Consider the following 19079-nt stretch of genomic DNA (forward strand, 5'->3'; position numbering starts at 1 on the left):
AAAAAGGGAGACTCCGCTTGGAGTAAACATTGCTTGCTGTGTTTTTTAAAAGGAGCCAAGATGAACAAGTCATGGTTCAGCAAGGACTTTGCTACCTACCCCAGTGTCATCCTGGGGACGGTTAAGTATGGCGTATTTTTGAATGTGCTTGATGCAAATCTAGCTGTGAAGTGTACAACTAGGGCACAAGTGCTGCCACTGAATGGGTGGGTGTGTGTGGGGCACAATTTTTGGAAAAAAAAGGAGACTCCGCTTGGAGTAAACCTTGCTTGCTGTGTTTTTTAAAAGGAGCCAAGATGAACAAGTCATGGTTCAGCAAAGACTTTGCTACTTACCCCGGTGTCATCCTGGGGACGGTTAAGTATGGCGTATTTTTGAATGTGCTTGATGCAAATCTACCTGTGAAGTGTACAACTAGGGCACAAGTGCTGCCACTGAAGGGGTGTCTATGTGGCCCAATTTTTGGAAAAAAGGGAGACTCCGCTTGGAGTCACCTTGCGGTGTTTTACATGATTTTAGAAGGGCATGCCATGCCTATATCTGTGTCTCGTCCTCTTTTTCCTCGTAACGCTGTTTTGTTTTCGCATGAGAATTTGTCCTTGTCACTTTCCCATGTGTTTGTCTTGTGTTGTGAGTTGTTTGTCACCTTTTGGACACCTTTGAGGGTGTTTTCTAGGTGTTTTTATGTGTTTGTGATTGCCTGCCATTGTTTTCTATGCAGTTCGAGTTCGGTTCGTCGAACGTTCTACGAACCGAACTCGAACGGGAGCTCCGTTCGGCGAACTGACCTCGAGCCGAACCGCGACCGGTTCGCTCATCTCTAGTTTTGAGCTGCAGCGTTTTCATGCAAAATTGCATGCGTCTTGAATTCCAGGCAAAGTCTATGGGAAATAGGGCTTTCTTGTGCGCACGATGCATTTACAAACGCTGTGTTTTAGTTGCTGAAAATGTGTCAAAATCCCTGCGTTTGAAGAAGCAACATGTCAATTGTTTTTGCCATTTTGGCAGCGTTTTAATAACATTGAAGTCAATGAGAAATGTCTAAACGCATATTTTTCAAGAAAGAATGCATTTCACTTGCTTTTTACTAGCGATATGCATGTGTTTTTGACGTAATAAATGCAGGTCTTTCGGTCTCTCTCTCTGTCGGTCGGTCTGTCGGTCGGTCTCTCTGTCTCTGTCTCTATCTCTCTCTCTGTCCATGTCAGTCTCTCCTTTCCACCCCCTCTCTCATACTCACTGATCCACGATTACTGGCGCGGCACTGCACGGTGTTCACACTGTGGCAGCTTCTCCTCTTTTCAAAATGTCAGCCGTTCATTAATCCATCACGAATTCCCTGCTTCCTCTGCAAACCGGCGCCTATGATTGGTTGCAGTCAGACACTCCCCCATGCTGAGTGACAGCTGTCTCACTGCAACCAATCACAGCCGCCGGTGGGTGTATCTATATCGAGCAGTAAAAAAAATAAATAAATAATTTAAAATAAAACGACATGCGGTCCCCCCAATTTTGATACCAGCCAGGGTAAAGCCACACGGCTGAAGGCTGGTATTCTCAGGATGGGGAGCTCCACATTATGGGGAGCCCCCCAGCCTAACAATATCAACCAGCAGCCGCCCGGAATTGCCGCATCCATTAGATGTGACAGTCCCGGGACAAAACCCGGCTCATCCTGAATTGCCCTGGTGCAGTGGCAATCGAGGTAATAAGGAGTTAATGGCAGCAGTCCATAGCTGCCAATAAGTCCGGGGTTAATCATGGCAGGCGTCTCCCCGAGATACCTTCCATGATTAACCTGTAAGTTAAATAAAATAAACATACACATCCAAAAAATCCTTTATTTGTAATGAAAGACAAAAAAGCACCCTCTTTCACACTTTATTAATCCCTCAAAAACACCTCCAGGTCCGACGTAATCCACGCAAGGTCCCACGACGCTTCCAGCTCTGCTACATCAGAAGCTGACAGGAGCGGCAGTAGAACACCACCGCTCCTGTGAGCTCCATGCAGCAACTGAAGTGAGTGGCGCAATCAGCTGTGCTGTCACTGAGGTTACCCGTGGACACAGGTGGAGGTCTGCAGCTGTGGCCGTGGGTTACCTGAGTAATGGCACAGCTGATCGCGCAGCTCACTCCAGTCACTCAGGGGATTTGCGATCACAGATGAGTCCTTCACGTGTGAACGCAAATCAGGCTGCACACAGAGAGAGCCGCGCGATGTCAGTGAAATTGGGTGAAGCTCTGACGTCACTGCTGCGGACTCCTGTGTCCTGGCACTGACCTCAGAGGTTCATCTGAGTTCATGACAGCACACAGAGACAGAGCCGCGGGATGACAATGAAGTCGGGTGCAGTTCATCCAAGTTCATTCTCATCGCCCGACTCTGTGTCTGTTGTCAGCGGACATGTAGCAGAGCTGAATTACCGGGGGAACGCACTGATAAAAATACCTCCAAAATGCATGTAAAATTCTTCCAAAATGCATGCGTTTTGGATGCATTCTTTTTGTCAACACGCAGCGTCACGTCTGCCAGAGGGTGCGTTCTTTTCCGCACTGGTCAGGACGCAACGTGCGCACATAGCCTAAAAGACATAGTTTATGCTACGTTTTGATTTTTTTTACGGTGTTCACTAAAGGGGCTAACTAGTGTGACAAATTTCTAGATCGGGTTGTTACAGATACGGCGATACCAAATATGTATACTTTTTTATTTTTTTTATACAAATATATGTATTTATTGGAATATTTTTTCAGTGTGCTTTTTTTTTAAAAGAAAATTGTACTTTTTTACTTAGTCCCTATATGGGAAATTCCATTACTCTGCTCTGATGGCAGTGGGAATGTATTTCAGGGCTAGATCCCAGCAGTATATTGCTGCTGTCAGAGCTGCACAGTGAAAGTCAGTGATCTTGTTGCACGCATTATCACTCACTCTTTCCATAGTAAGGTGACCCGGAGTTCATCATGATGATCTTGGGTCACCATGACAATGATCAGGCCCTTTTGATTACATATTACATTGTGAGGGCACCAATCGGAGGAGAGTGTGAGCGCGATCCCTCTAACAATACCTTAAGTAATAGAAGCAAAAAAGATCTAATGCAGTGCTCCCAAAATCCAGGTACAATGTCCACATAAATAAAAGCTTTTGGAGCTTGAAGTGGATTAATTAGTGATTAAACATAAACTATTTTATGTTTAATCACGAATAAATCCACTTCAAGCTCCAAAACCTTCTATTTATGTGGACATTGTACCTAGATTTTGGGAGTGCTGCTTTAGATCTTTTTTCACTTCTATTAGACATCGGTGGAGCTCCAAGCGAAGATTCCTCCACATCCTCTGATCAGCAGCAGACCAGATAGCACAAAGAAAGCCAAATTGGCAGGAGATATTATGCTGTATGCATTTTTCTAAATGGTGAGTGCAATTTTTCATTATTACCGCTATACACTGCAATATACAGTATATGCTCTAATCAGTGCCGTGGTGTCTCTTCTTCCCTAATTTATTGTATATAGGGGAACCTTCCTACAATTACCTACACAAAAGCCATGATGTACCTATTTGTCATTAGTCAGAAACAACCTCTCTTCCATGGCGTATAGGTATGTCAAGGGTCGTAAAGGGATTAATAAAGATATTAAAAATAATTGAGATGAATCCAGCGAGCCAAAGTTGTAGTAGATAAAAAGTTTCTTTAGTCTTTATTTCAATCATATTAAAAAAAGTCTTTGTCCATAGCAGCATAAATGATGACCGACAGAGGTAGGAAAAGTTACTGCTGGCACACGGCAAGAAGCGTTTCGGCTAAACCTTTATCATGTCCATGGCAATGATAAAGGTTTAGCCGAAACGCGTCTTGCCATGCGCCAGCAGTAACTTTTCCTACCTCTGTCTGTCATCATTTATGTTGCTATGGACAAAGACTTTTTTTAATATGATTGAAATAAAGACTAAAGAAACTCTTTATCTACTACAACTTTGGCTCGCTGGATTCATCTCTTCTATTTGTGCTGGTTAGAGCTTCTACCATATACCCGTGCTAAGAGCCTCTATAATCATAGCAGCTTGATCCTACAATATATTGGGTAAGCTGGAAAAACTTTTTATTCTTTTTTATATTAAAAATAATTGATCCTAGCACAGATCCCTGTGGTATTCCCTGCCGACTAAAGCCCATTTAAAGAATGTACCATTTATAACAACTGTTTGTTTCTTATCCACTTGCATATAGTTTCCCCTAGTCCCTGCTTATGATGCTTCATGATATGACTGTTATGTGCGCAATAGCAAATGCTTTTGCAAAGTCCAGCTAAATCACATTATCAGCATTACCAATATCGAGATTTGCCCAGTTAAACATGACCTATCTTTCGGGAATCCATGCCAGTTGTCAGTTATATTATTCTCTGCAATATCTTTTGCATACCATCTCTTAAAATGCCCTAAAAAATGTTGCATACCACTGATGTCAGATTTAAGGGATGGTAGTTCCCGTGATCCACCCTCTTACCTTTCTTAAATATTGGTACCACATCAGTCATGTTTCAATCTTGTTACACGAGAGTCTAAAGGCCGCTTTACACGCTGCGATCTCACTAGCGAGATCGCTAGCATGCGTACCCGCCCCCATCGTTTGTGCGTCACGGGCAAATCGCTGCCCGTGGTGCACAAAATCGCGCAGACATGGCACACTACTTACCTTCCTTGCGACGTCGCTATGACCGGCGAACCGCCTTCTTTCTAAGGGGGCGGTTCGTTAGGCGTCACAGCAACGTCAATAAGTGGCCACCCAATCAAAGCAAAGGGGCAGAGATGAGCGGGACGAACATCCCGCCCACCTCATTCCTTCCTCATTGCGGACGGCCGCAGGTAAGGTGAGGTTCCTGGTTCCTGCGGTGTCACACAGAGCGATGTGTGCTGCTGCAGGAACGACGAACAACATGGTACCTGCAGCAGCAATGATAATTGGGAATAGGGGGGCATGTCACCGATTAGCGATTTTGCACGTTTTTGCGATGATTTGAAATCGCTCATAGGTGTCACGCGCAACGAGCTGGCTAACGCAGCCGGATGTGCGTCACAAATTCTGTGACCTCAACGACATCGCTTTAGCTATGTCGTAGCGTGTAAAGTGGCCTTAAGATGATGGGATATAGCAATCTGTCAATTACTTGAGATTGATATTGAGATTGGGATATAGCAATCTCAATATCCATGGATCAATACCATTTGGTCCATGGGATTTGGCAATGTTTAATTTCTTCTTCCTCTGGTGTACTTCTTGTGTTAAATTACTTATATCAAGCTGCAAACATTGATTTCTGCCTTGCTAAATGATTCATGGAACAGAGTTCCTTGGTGAACTGTTTAATAGCTCAGCCTTTTCTTTGCTCTCTATAATCATACTGTTATTACCTTTTAAGAGGCCAATAACATCCTTTGTTTTCTTTTTGTCATTAATATATTTATAAAAAATTATGTTTTTTAATGTTGTTGACGATGTGTTTTAGTAGTTAATTTTGCTAGCTTGATTTCTTTTTTACATTTCTAATTAAGAGCTTTATACTCCAGAAAATTCTATACTTTGAGCCTTCAAGATTTTGAATGTCTTTTTTTTTCTCTTATTATACTTTGTACTGTCTTATTTTTCCATAATGGTTTCTTTTTATTCCTGGACATTTTATTACCAGACAGTATGATTTTTCCACAGGATTCTAGTAGTATATCCTCAAACTTGCCCCATTTATGTTTGATATCCCCAGTTACCATAACATGGTCCCAATTTATATGATTAAGCTCTTCCCCTAATTTCTTGAAATCAGCTTTCCTAAAGTTCCAGGATTTTACACTTCCTCTTCAAAATGTTCTATTGAATATTGCATTAAAACTTACAATATTATTGGCACTGGTGCCCAATTTATCTCGGACCTGTAGATCTGACTGAAATTGTATCTGGTCTATTTGACAGGACCAGATCCAGCAAATTATCTCCCCTGGTTGGTTCATCCATTAACTGAGAGAGGTAATTGTCTTTCATTGTAGATAAGAGCTTTCAGCTTTTAGCACAACCAGAAGATTCTGTCTCACTGACTGTCTGTAGAGTTGAAATCCCCCATAATAAGGACCCAATTATTAATATTTGCTGCCCTTTTAATTTGTTGCTGCAATTCATCCTCTACCTGTTCAACTATGTTAGGAGGCTTATAGCAAACTCCAATTAGCAGCTTTACATTATTGCTGTCCCCATGTACATTTACCCATACTGACTCTACATTGTCACTGCTCTCTCCAATATCATCATTGAGTACAGGTCTTAAGTTTGATTTAACAAATATACAAAACCTCTCCACCTTTTTTTGTTTTTCCTGTCCTTTCTGAATGTAGTATAACCCTCTATATTTGTCAACCAGTCATGGCTTTCGTCCAGCCAGGTTTTTGTAATGCCCACCACATCGTAATCCATGACTGACATGAGAGTCTAAAAGTCATTAATTTCATTTGAAGACTTCTTGTATTTGCCAGCAGACATTTAATACTAGTAAATCATCTATTACTCCTCACCCCTCTACTTTTCTTGTATGTCCCAGCCCCCATCTAAAGCCTCATTGACCCATACTGTCTAACGTTTTCTGTCTACTCTATTCTCTATTTTGCACAGCTAACCTCTCTCTCCCCTGATCTTAGTTTAAAAGCTACTCCTTCCATCTGACAATTTTTTCCCCAATTGCCACCGCACCAGGGCAATTGGGAGTAGCCCGGCAAAGTAATTATCCCAGCCTGATAATACTAGCCCCCAGCTGTCTGGTTTACCTTGTCTGATTATCAAAAATAGCACTATTTTGATTTTTAATTATTTATATAAATAATTAAAAATTGACTTGGGGTCCCCTCGATAATTTATAACAAGCCAAGGTAAAGCAGACAGCTGAGGGTTGCAGCTGTCTGCTTTTCCTGAGCCGGTTATCAAAGATAGGGTGGACTACAAGTCATTTTTTAAATTTATTTATTTATTTTTTTTTTTACAGCAGTGTACACGCATTGTCCTCATGCCATATTAACCTGTTAGGCTGTGCTGCAGCCTTTCAACAAACTTTATTAGCATCTGAACAGAACCTGACCGCCAAACTCCGACAAGTACTTCCATGAAAAGTTTGAGTTTGATCCATAGACACCAAGTATCCGGTACAAGTGCTGAACTTTACAGTTCGGGTTCATTCATCTCTTTTTGAAACATTATTATTTTTGCAAATATAAAGATGAACAATATGCTAATTATGCTATTATGCTAATTTTCTGAGTTTTATTTAGAGGAACTTAGCAACAATTCAAATAACTAAAACAAGTCTAAACACATGAATTGTAAACAGTTACATAAATTACACTTAAAAATTTGCTCTTTTGTGCTTGTCTCTTGTTCTCCTGCAATGGAACGTGTCTTACAATTGTCTAACAGTAATCTGCAAGCATTGATGGATTCCATTTCATTTTCCTTTATCTTTTCTCCATAGCTGTAATACCTTGGTGAAATCTGTCACCATGCTCGTTGCTCACTGCTCCGCAGTTACTGGACAAAGACTCTATATGCGAATGTAAAAAAATTAATCTTCATGGACATGTTACAGCCAAGAGCACTATATTTTTTGAGGAGATTTTCCACCAACTCTTCATTGTTATCTGGTCTTTAGTTTCCCAAAAAGTGAGTTACCACTAATACGAATGCTACCCATGCATCCTTTTCCTTGCCCTGCAACAAATGGAGAAACTCATCATTGTGAAGAAGCTTACAAATATGAGGTCCAATAAAAACTCTTTCCTTTATCGTTGCTTCACTCAACCTTGGAAATTTATCAATGAGAAACTTGAATACTTTTGCATTTTTATCCATTGCCTTTACAAAACTTTCCATTCAGCCCAACTTGATCTGCAATGGTGGTAACAATCTTGTGTGAGTCAAAGAGTGGTGAATCCAGAACATTTTTTCCTCCCTGACAGAAGTGAATGTTAGGGAGGCAAGTCTCTTTAATTTTAGTAATATTCTCTTGCATGACTATCTCATTCACACAGAAATCCTCTGGATTATGATTTATCTATAGAGCCTCAATTAAACTGTTGATATTATTAAATGCCACAACATCACCCTCCATAAAGAAGTATTTCACAAAGTCTTTGTCATGATTGCACAACAAAGAAATCGGAACATCATCCTCTAGGAGATTCCACTGCTGTAGCCTGGATCAGCTCAGCCTAAAGGTCCCGTCACACACAACGAGATCGCTAACGAGATCGTTGCTGAGTCACCGTTTCTGTGACGCAGCAATGATCCCATTACCGGTCTCGTTATATATGACACCTACCAGCGATCAGGCCCCTGCTGTGAGATCGCTAGTTATTACAGTAAGTCAGTGAGTACCTATAATCAACACAGTTCCTACTCCGGGCCAGCAGAGGGAGCTCTAAACCTGGTTTTCTGGGGAGCTTCCCAGAAGCTCTGACTTGGGGGAGGAGTTAGAGGAGTGACAGTTAGGAGTTGACCGTTGAAGAGAGAAGAGTTCAAGACAGGAATTTGAGGATAGGAGACCATTTTTTTCTGAGTTTGGGGAGCTGAAAGAAGCTCAGCCTAGGGGAACGGAGTCTGACAAAGGCAAAAGGAGGAAGACTCTATGAAGTGGAGTTAAGCCGGCTCACCCCAGAAGGGCATGCTAGAAACCGGACACCAGAGTCCGTAGCTGCTCAGGTACTCGAGCCCCAGTTGCTAAATCCAGAGGGCAAGAGGATTACAAGTCTCCTGGCTCCCACAGATCACCTAAAGGCAAAGCCGCAGATAAGAGAACGGGAGCCGCTGTTAGTAAAGCGGTACCTGCGATGGCCCACTCAGGCTGCCATACGGGTGAGAGAAGTACCACAAGTGGCAGAGGAGAGGGCCTCAACCTAGCTAACGCAGCGAGGGCAATGAAAACCAGGAAAGAGCGTAGCGGGTAGGCCTCACACCCACCTGGCCAGGGAGGCTTCCCCGACTGCTTTGAGGCTATTTGGACCACCATCATCACCACCTGCACCAGTCTCCCAGGACTTCCTCACCGGTTACCAAGTAAAGTAAAAGGTAACGAAACTACAGTCCTTGTCCGTTATTGTCCACATTCTTGGCCCTGCACCCTGAAGCCCACCACTTGCCCAAAAATAGACTCTCCAATGGTTGCCCCGGGGTCCTGCTTCACATTTCAACATCCACTACAGCTTCATTTTATAGCCAATCATCTTGGCTAGCTCATGCATGAATTTGATTTACAACTGTTTAGCATATGATTAGTTATTCAGATTCTCATCATGTCACCACATTGTTACTGTTTTGCTTTTGGTGTTTGAAAAATCTTTCTTCCTGTACACTTCAAATTACAACCTGTTCTCACATTCCCTAATAGCTCAGTGTGTTATTAGGTTGATTCTCAAGTGAAAGGTTACTGGTTCAAATTGAGGAGCAGCCCTGAAGATTTCCTCAGAAGAGAGAAACAGCATGATCCAGCATTGGTAGCGGTCTCTTGGCCAAGAAAATTGCCAAACTTCATCATATGAGTGCCATGACAGATTGAATAATACGAAATGAAGTCCATCTATCCATTCCAAAGCCAAGAGGTCTATCATTTCTGGTGCGACAAACACAACAGTGGAGGAGGCTTGTATGCCTTCATGCAGGCATCATGTGACATGCGTTATACAAGTCTGGAGTGGTGGCCCAAAAAAAGTGAAAAATTGAAGAACCCATGACTTTAATATTGTCATAAGAAGTGTCAGTTCGAGTTTGCAAACAAATGCAAAAAGTGGATAGAGGAATATTGAAAACAGGTGATTTGGAGCGATGAGACAAAAGTCAATAAACTAGGCTCTGATTTCTGCAAATGGATCTGAAAGAAACAAGGGAGAAAGAGGCTAATGGATCAAGCTATTGAAGGAACTGTCAAGTTCGATGGAGGAAGCTTGATGATATGGAGTTTTTTCACAGCCAAAGGCATTGGATACTTGACCAGGACCAAAGGTGGTCTTACTGCTGAGCTATATATGAGTATCCTACAAGACGAGTTACTTTGCATACTCAAGTACTCTGCGTATGAAAAGAATAGGATAGAGTTCCAGCAGGAAAACGACCCTAAACATACATCAAGATTGGTAAAGAAATGGTTCAATGACAATAAAGTGGAGGTGCTGAAAATCTTTTCTTATTAATAAAAAGTAGTATGTACAAAACAGATAAAACCATATTTACAGATCCAGCAAAACTCAAAACAATAAACGAAAACAGAACCCTGCCCACCCAGCCTGCCCACCCATCATTAAAACACAAGCAAACTTGGTTCCACTGCCCATACACACAATACAATATCCCCAATATATACAGTATTTCCAAACACAGAATATAAAACATGATAAAAAAATAATGCAAAGCATATCCTATAACCAAACACCAACATTTTGTTTAATTTATTTTTTATTTTTTATATATATATATATATATATATAGATAGATATAGATAGATAGATAGATAGATAGATACATCTCTCTCTCTATATATACATATATATATTTTTTTTATCTTACAATAAAACCATCCTACATAGCAATGCTAACTAAAACCCATCACCCTCCAGCCTGCCCAGCTTCCAAGTTCCAAGGGAAAAGTCCTCCCGAGCTTGGGTCAGGTCCCCCCAAAGTTTCTCCCCAGATAAGGGGGCCCCGAGCCGGACACACCGGTCCTTATGCACCACCACACACCCACTTTAAAACCCTCCACCCAGCCTAAACTCACACCCCTACACTATGCACAACAAGCAAAATAATAAAACAAACAAGAACAAAACATAAAAACATAGAAAACAAAGAGAGCAAAATCGATAAAGCAAAATAAAATAATGTAAGACTTAGCTCAAGTTCAGTGCTTGTAAACCTTACCTCATTCAGATTTTAGTTTCAAAACAAAAACCTAGGGTGAAGAGAATTAGCCACCACCAGGAAAAACTCAGAGCACCTGCAGCTAGTGCACTGTAAAAGAGAAGCCCCATCACAGGTGAGAGGCCCTCGATGCATCCAGTCGATCGTACTCTAAGGAGCGTACCTTCACCAGGTCAACAAGGATGTTACTACAAATGTCATCTACTGGGAGGATTTTACTACTCGTCAAAACTAAATAGCGTGCATTCCACGTGAAATACCTAACCACTCTACTATATATGAATAAAGTGGTCAGGTCCCGTCCACCCAGGTCTCCGAATGCTCTATAGGCCCACCCGGCATAGGAAAAACTGGCCAGCTGAGGCCAACCCGTGGAAGCACCCACCCATCTATAAACCTCCGTATTGAAAGGGCAATGAAGTAGGAAGTTGTCCATACTTTCCAGTATGCCTATACAACTCTCACAAGGACAATCTCTGTCATCGGAGCTCCACCACTTCAAATTGTCCCTTAGATACAGCTTACCAAGAAAGCAGTGCCAAGCCAAGTCCCAAAACTTCTGGGTGATCCGTTTACAATTTAATAACCTCAACCCCACCTCCAGATCTCGGCTTGCGCAGTCCCTAAAGAGCAGCGGAGCCTGGACGTGTGTAGACAAAATCCTCTCATCGAGTAACTTCCTTGATAGACCCCCAGACCCCAGCGGCGGATGACCTTCAGAACCGAAGTAACATAAGCCGGAAGATGTCCGTTCGGCACGCGAAGGTCCTTCACATGCCTGCCTGTCTCCCATTCCTGGAAGAAAGGCTGAAACCACCCCCTGCAGGAGAATACCCACTGAGGAGCCCTCTCTTTCCAGAGGTTTGCAATATTCATTTTAAAAAAGGTATCTACCAGAAATACCACGGGGTTGACCATATATAACCCCCTAATCTCCTCGTACGGTAAATAACCTCTCGCTTGACCAGCTTCAACCTATTTCCCCATAACAGCTGGAAATACAGGCTGTAGACCCTTGTCCAGAGAGGTTCTGGCAAAATGTAAATACTGCCCAAGTATATTAGCAGGGAGTAAGTAGGATTTGCATAGGCAGACCCTTTCCCTCAGGGTCAAAGTTAAACCCTTCCAAGGGTCCACTCTCTAGGCGGCAATTTGGAGTCTGCCTTCCCAATTTCGTGTCGGGTAATCACCTTGGCCAAAATCTACGCCTAAGACCATGACATATTCCTGGGGCTCAGGGAGAGTGTCCGGGAGACTAAAATCAGGCTCTCCTCTGTTACATCTCGTGGCTCTCCTGAGGCAAGGACTGAGGCAGTCTCCCATTCCTTGCCTGCCACGAGCACTCCTGCTCAGCAGCGCCGAAGGTCTGCCAGACTGCGCAGTGTGCAGGAGATACCTTCTCAGAGAGGCAGCAGAAGGGTGACACCTAGTGGTTCTCCTGTTACAAGGAGTGAAGCGGTCTCCCATTCCTGGCCTGCCGCAGACTCTCCCGCTCAGCGGCCCCGAAGGTCTGCGAGGCTGCGCAATGTGCAGAGGTTTACTGCTCAGGGAAGCAGTGAGATTCCCGTTATCTCTCCACATTGTGTGACCGAGGATCCCGCCTCTATTTCCCAGAGGCAGGAGGGTGAGCATGTGCAATGCGTGGTGGGTCCTGATTCGCTCACTGACGTCACACGGCTTGATGACAAGGCTGGTGACGTGGTGAATCCTGACTGGCCAGGCTGGGACGTCGTGGACCCTGATTGGGTCAAGTCCGTCATCTCCGCCTCGCGCCCGCCCTCGGGTGGAGCTGCACCTCCTTAAAAGCTCCCCCTGCCATCATGGCGGCGCGCGACCGTCCTTCTATGTTTGGATGTCTGGCAGCGTGCTGCCACGCCACTGCTCAGGCATTACTGTCTCTTGTGGGCTTGGCCCTTGCTGCTCCGGCAGTACCTCGTTTGCAGGCCGTGTTCCTGCCTTGCTGCTCCGGCAGTACCCCCGTCAACAGGCCGTGTTCCTGTCCCAGGTGAGCTCCTCAAGTCTCCATTGGACTCACCTGGTTATTGAAAGCACACGTGCGTGGGCACCTCTGTGCTATCCTCGTGCCATATTCTCGTGACTTCCACTGGCACACGTGCGTGGGCACCTCTGTGCTTCCCCGTGCAACAGGTACACCGAGCCGTGAGATCTGTGCCATACAACCCTCACGGGTTAGGGCAGATCGGTGTACATAGATCGTCTGTGACATTCCAGACGATCGCTAGCAGCAACCCGCTCACTCTTCACCCACCATAGCGGCGGTCCCTTACACCGCACAGTGGACCTTGACCGGCGGAAGCAGTCCATTTCCCATCTTGGCACGCTTCCCCGGGTCCCCCTCGTAACATTACGGTCGCGCCAAAGGTCTGACTATGGCTGAAGAGCAGCAGCAGTTGCTGCGTTATGTGCAGCAGTTGGAGTCACGATTGGCAGCAGTGGAGCAGTCTTCCTCCGATAAGACTACTCTGACGACAGTCGCCACCCAGGTGGCTACCCAGGCTGTGCTATTGGGCGGAAGGTCTCCTCGCCTTGCGCTTCAAGAGCGCTTTAGCAGCAACAGCTCTGAGTGCCGTGGTTTTATAAACCAGGTTACCACCTACTTAGAGCTGTCCGCGACTCTTTACGCTACCGAGAAGGCGAGGGTAGCCTTCGTCCAGTCCCTGCTTACAGGGAGAGCGCTGAAGTGGTCCACGCCGTTGTGGGAGCGCGGAGATCGTGTGGTGAATAACTTAGCAGCTTATCTTGGGGCCATGAGAATGGTGTTCCTCGGGCCTCAAGTCACCCACGATTCCGCGCTGCGCCTCCTACGACTTCGGCAAGGGTCTGCTTCAGTCGGGGACTTTGCTGTACACTTTAGGACACTGGCCGCAGAGCTGGACTGGCCGGATAAGGTCCTTGTCCCTGTGTTTTGGGAAGGCCTGGCAGGGTTTGTCAAAGACGCACTGGCCACACGTGAGGTGCCTGCCACTTTAGAGTCCTTGATTCAGGTTGCCTCTCGCATAGACATCCGCCAGGCGGAGCGAAGGCTCGAGGTCTCTTCAGCACCCACGTCTTCTCGGCCTAAAAAGCGTCTGACTCCCGTCTTCCATCAGACAGGTCCCCCAGCCAGTCCTGTAGGCGACTCCGTGGAGTCAATGGAGGTGTCCAAGGTGGTCTCCTCTGCCCCAGGTTCTCGGTCTTGTGTCATCTGCTTTTCCTGTGGGCAGAGGGGACACATAGCTACCCTATGTCCCAAACCGTCGGGAAAAGACAGCATCTAGTTTCTATCAGAGGGGGGACTCTAGACGCTACTTCTCCCTCTAGGTTGACTATCAGCGCCCAGTTGCAGTTCGGCACTACTCTCTTCTCTGCCCTGGCTTGCTTGGACTCAGGCGCTGAAGGCAATTTCATCTCGACCTCCCTGGCAACCCGATACTCAGTTCCCCTGGTTCTGTTGCCCAAGCCACTCAGGGTTCGGGTAGTCGACGGGTCCATACTACTCGATCCTATCACCCAGATCACCATCCCTCTCAGGATGGATGTACCACCGGGACACCATGAGCAGGTGTCCTTCCTGGTGCTTCCAGGGGGGACGGATGAGATCCTACTGGGCCTTCCCTGGTTGAGACAGCATTCTCCTATACTCAACTGGGCAACAGGGGAGATCTCATCCTGGGCAGGATCCTGTAGAGAGCACCTCGTGACTACCGAACCACCCGCTACCATTAGGTCGGTTGGGTCCTCAGGGAATACTGAGGGGCCGGGTTTACCGACACCTTATGAGGCCTACAGGGATGTCTTTTCCAAAAGGGCCGCAGATACTCTTCCTCCCCACCGGCCATATGATTGCCGAATAGACCTGAAGCCAGGCTCCGAGCCCCCTAGGGGCAGAGTGTATCCACTCTCTGCTCCAGAGACGGAGGCTATGTCCAAATATATTCAGGACAGCCTGGCGAAGGGGTTCATTCGCAAGTCTATTTCACCGGCTGGTGCAGGGTTCTTTTTTGTGCAGAAGAAGGAAGGGGATCTGCGCCCCTGTATCGATTACAGGGGATTAAATGCAATCACAATCAAGAACAAATACCCTTTGCCCCTCATTACTGAGCTATTTGATCGATTCCGCGGGGCAAAGGTCTTCACAAAGCTGGATCTACGCGGGGCGTATAATCTAGTGCGAGTCCGAAAGGGCGATGAGTGGAAGACCGCCTTTAACACCAGGGACGGTCACTACGAGTATCTAGTAATGCCCTTCGGACTCTGCAATGCCCCCGCCGTATTTCAAGACTTTGTGAATGACATTTTCCGGGATTTGTATCTTTCCGTGGTTGCATACCTGGATGACATTCTTATCTTCTCCCCCGATCTTACCACCCATCGGAGGGATGTCATCCGAGTACTTAAGAGGCTCCGCACCCATTCGTTATATGCTAAGCTGGAAAAGTGCGTTTTTGAACAGGAATCCTTGCCGTTCCTGGGGTACATAGTGTCCAGTCAGGGGTTAGCAATGGATCCGGGGAAGTTGGAGACAGTGATGAACTGGCCTGAGCCCCGCTCGCTGAAGGCGATCCAGCGATTCTTGGGGTTTATCAATTATTATCGCCAGTTCATTCCCAACTTCTCGACGGTGGCAGCACCCATCATTGCCCTTACCCGCAAGGGCGCTAATCCCAAAGCATGGACACGGGAAACGGTAGAGGCATTTCACACTCTCAAAACTCACTTCTCCAGAGCTCCCATCCTTCATCGTCCAGACATCTCCAAACCCTTCCTACTAGAGGTAGACGCCTCCCCAATTGCCACCGCACCAGGGCAATTGGGAGTAGCCCGGCAAAGTAATTATCCCAGCCTGATAATACTAGCCCCCAGCTGTCTGGTTTACCTTGTCTGATTATCAAAAATAGCACTATTTTGATTTTTAATTATTTATATAAATAATTAAAAATTGACTTGGGGTCCCCTCGATAATTTATAACAAGCCAAGGTAAAGCAGACAGCTGAGGGTTGCAGCTGTCTGCTTTTCCTGAGCCGGTTATCAAAGATAGGGTGGACTACAAGTCATTTTTTAAATTTATTTATTTATTTATTTTTTTACAGCAGTGTACACGCATTGTCCTCATGCCATATTAACCTGTTAGGCTGTGCTGCAGCCTTTCAACAAACTTTATTAGCATCTGAACAGAACCTGACCGCCAAACTCCGACAAGTACTTCCATGAAAAGTTTGAGTTTGATCCATAGACACCAAGTATCCGGTACAAGTGCTGAACTTTACAGTTCGGGTTCATTCATCTCTTTTTGAAACATTATTATTTTTGCAAATATAAAGATGAACAATATGCTAATTATGCTATTATGCTAATTTTCTGAGTTTTATTTAGAGGAACTTAGCAACAATTCAAATAACTAAAACAAGTCTAAACACATGAATTGTAAACAGTTACATAAATTACACTTAAAAATTTGCTCTTTTGTGCTTGTCTCTTGTTCTCCTGCAATGGAACGTGTCTTACAATTGTCTAACAGTAATCTGCAAGCATTGATGGATTCCATTTCATTTTCCTTTATCTTTTCTCCATAGCTGTAATACCTTGGTGAAATCTGTCACCATGCTCGTTGCTCACTGCTCCGCAGTTACTGGACAAAGAGTCTATAAGCGAATGTAAAAAAATTAATCTTCATGGACATGTTACAGCCAAGAGCACTATATTTTTTGAGGACATTTTCCACCAACTCTTCATTGTTATCTGGTCTTTAGTTTCCCAAAAAGTGAGTTACCACTAATACGAATGCTACCCATGCATCCTTTTCCTTGCCCTGCAACAAATGGAGAAACTCATCATTGTGAAGAAGCTTAAAAATATGAGGTCCAATAAAAACTCTTTCCTTTATCATTGCTTCACTCAACCTTGGAAATTTATCAATGAGAAACTTGAATACTTTTGCATTTTTATCCATTGCCTTTACAAAACTCTCCATTCAGCCCAACTTGATCTGCAATGGTGGTAACAATCTTGTGTGAGTCAAAGAGTGGTGAATCCAGAACATTTTTTCCTCCCTGACAGAAGTGAATGTTAGGGAGGCAAGTCTCTTTAATTTTAGTAATATTCTCTTGCATGACTATCTCATTCACACAGAAATCCTCTGGATTATGATTTATCTATAGAGCCTCAATTAAACTGTTGATATTATTGAATGCCACAACATCACCCTCCATAAAGAAGTATTTGACAAAGTCTTTGTCATGATTGCACAACAAAGAAATCGGAACATCATCCTCTAGGAGATTCCACTGCTGTAGCCTGGATCAGCTCAGCCTAAAGGTCCCGTCACACACAACGAGATCGCTAACGAGATCGTTGCTGAGTCACCGTTTCTGTGACGCAGCAATGATCCCATTACCGGTCTCGTTATATATGACACCTACCAGCGATCAGGCCCCTGCTGTGAGATCGCTAGTTATTACAGTAAGTCAGTGAGTACCTATAATCAACACAGTTCCTACTCCGGGCCAGCAGAGGGAGCTCTAAACCTGGTTTTCTGGGGAGCTTCCCAGAAGCTCTGACTTGGGGGAGGAGTTAGAGGAGTGACAGTTAGGAGTTGACCGTTGAAGAGAGAAGAGTTCAAGACAGGAATTTGAGGATAGGAGACCATTTTTTTCTGAGTTTGGGGAGCTGAAAGAAGCTCAGCCTAGGGGAACGGAGTCTGACAAAGGCAAAAGGAGGAAGACTCTATGAAGTGGAGTTAAGCCGGCTCACCCCAGAAGGGCATGCTAGAAACCGGACACCAGAGTCCGTAGCTGCTCAGGTACTCGAGCCCCAGTTGCTAAATCCAGAGGGCAAGAGGATTACAAGTCTCCTGGCTCCCACAGATCACCTAAAGGCAAAGCCGCAGATAAGAGAACGGGAGCCGCTGTTAGTAAAGCGGTACCTGCGATGGCCCACTCAGGCTGCCATACGGGTGAGAGAAGTACCACAAGTGGCAGAGGAGAGGGCCTCAACCTAGCTAACGCAGCGAGGGCAATGAAAACCAGGAAAGAGCGTAGCGGGTAGGCCTCACACCCACCTGGCCAGGGAGGCTTCCCCGACTGCTTTGAGGCTATTTGGACCACCATCATCACCACCTGCACCAGTCTCCCAGGACTTCCTCACCGGTTACCAAGTAAAGTAAAAGGTAACGAAACTACAGTCCTTGTCCGTTATTGTCCACATTCTTGGCCCTGCACCCTGAAGCCCACCACTTGCCCAAAAATAGACTCTCCAATGGTTGCCCCGGGGTCCTGCTCCACCTGTGAGGAGCATTATCACCTTAGCTGCGACATCATCATCTGCCCCAGGGAATACACAGTTCAGCAGCAGCACAGGTGGTGTCACAAACTTTTACTTTTAACTACAACTCCAATCATAATATTCATCATCCCTTTATTATTGAAAGACACCGCCAGTGTCACGGAACTGAGCCACGCTGACTAGTCCGGCCCAGTAACGAGTACTCCCCGGCCCTGGAGCTTGGGGCGTGTCATGTGCACGTTACTATAGAGCGGTATCACAAGACACCAGCTGTGTGTACAAGATAAGAATTTCAGAGTGGCATTTACACCTACCCATTTTGCTTTATCACTTGTTTTTGAAGAGCTCAAGTACCAGCATTGAAAATTATCTTCAAGGCGTAATACAGTTAAAAAAACTGAGTAACCATCTTACTGAGATAGCACCCAACACCTCCTTTCTTCCTACCTTTCAGAGCCAGCATGTGGTTCTTATAGGGTTGGACTCTGCAGGGAAGACTTCTTAATTGCACAGACTAAAAATGAAGGAGTTATTTAATGCATGAAATTGTTTATGCATGTTGTAAACTTTAATTTTTCAGCAAATCTTTATGTATTATTTACATGCAATTTTGCCCACAGCACTTTTTATTGTATTGCGGCTATCACTATATTTGTTGCTGCTGTCATTATTCATATATATTTGCACCTTTCTGGACTGCCATCCATGTCCGCAACCAATGCACAATTGTACAATAGTTTGACACTGTCATGTATTTATATTTATATTATTAGTTGCATTTATGATTGGGTTTCTTAACCTATGTAGCAATTGCATTTGGTAGTGTGATCAGTTGGCTCTCCTAAGA

The sequence above is a fragment of the Anomaloglossus baeobatrachus genome, chromosome 2 (genome assembly GCF_048569485.1).
Source record: "Anomaloglossus baeobatrachus isolate aAnoBae1 chromosome 2, aAnoBae1.hap1, whole genome shotgun sequence".
Taxonomy (NCBI): Eukaryota; Metazoa; Chordata; class Amphibia; order Anura; family Aromobatidae; genus Anomaloglossus; species Anomaloglossus baeobatrachus.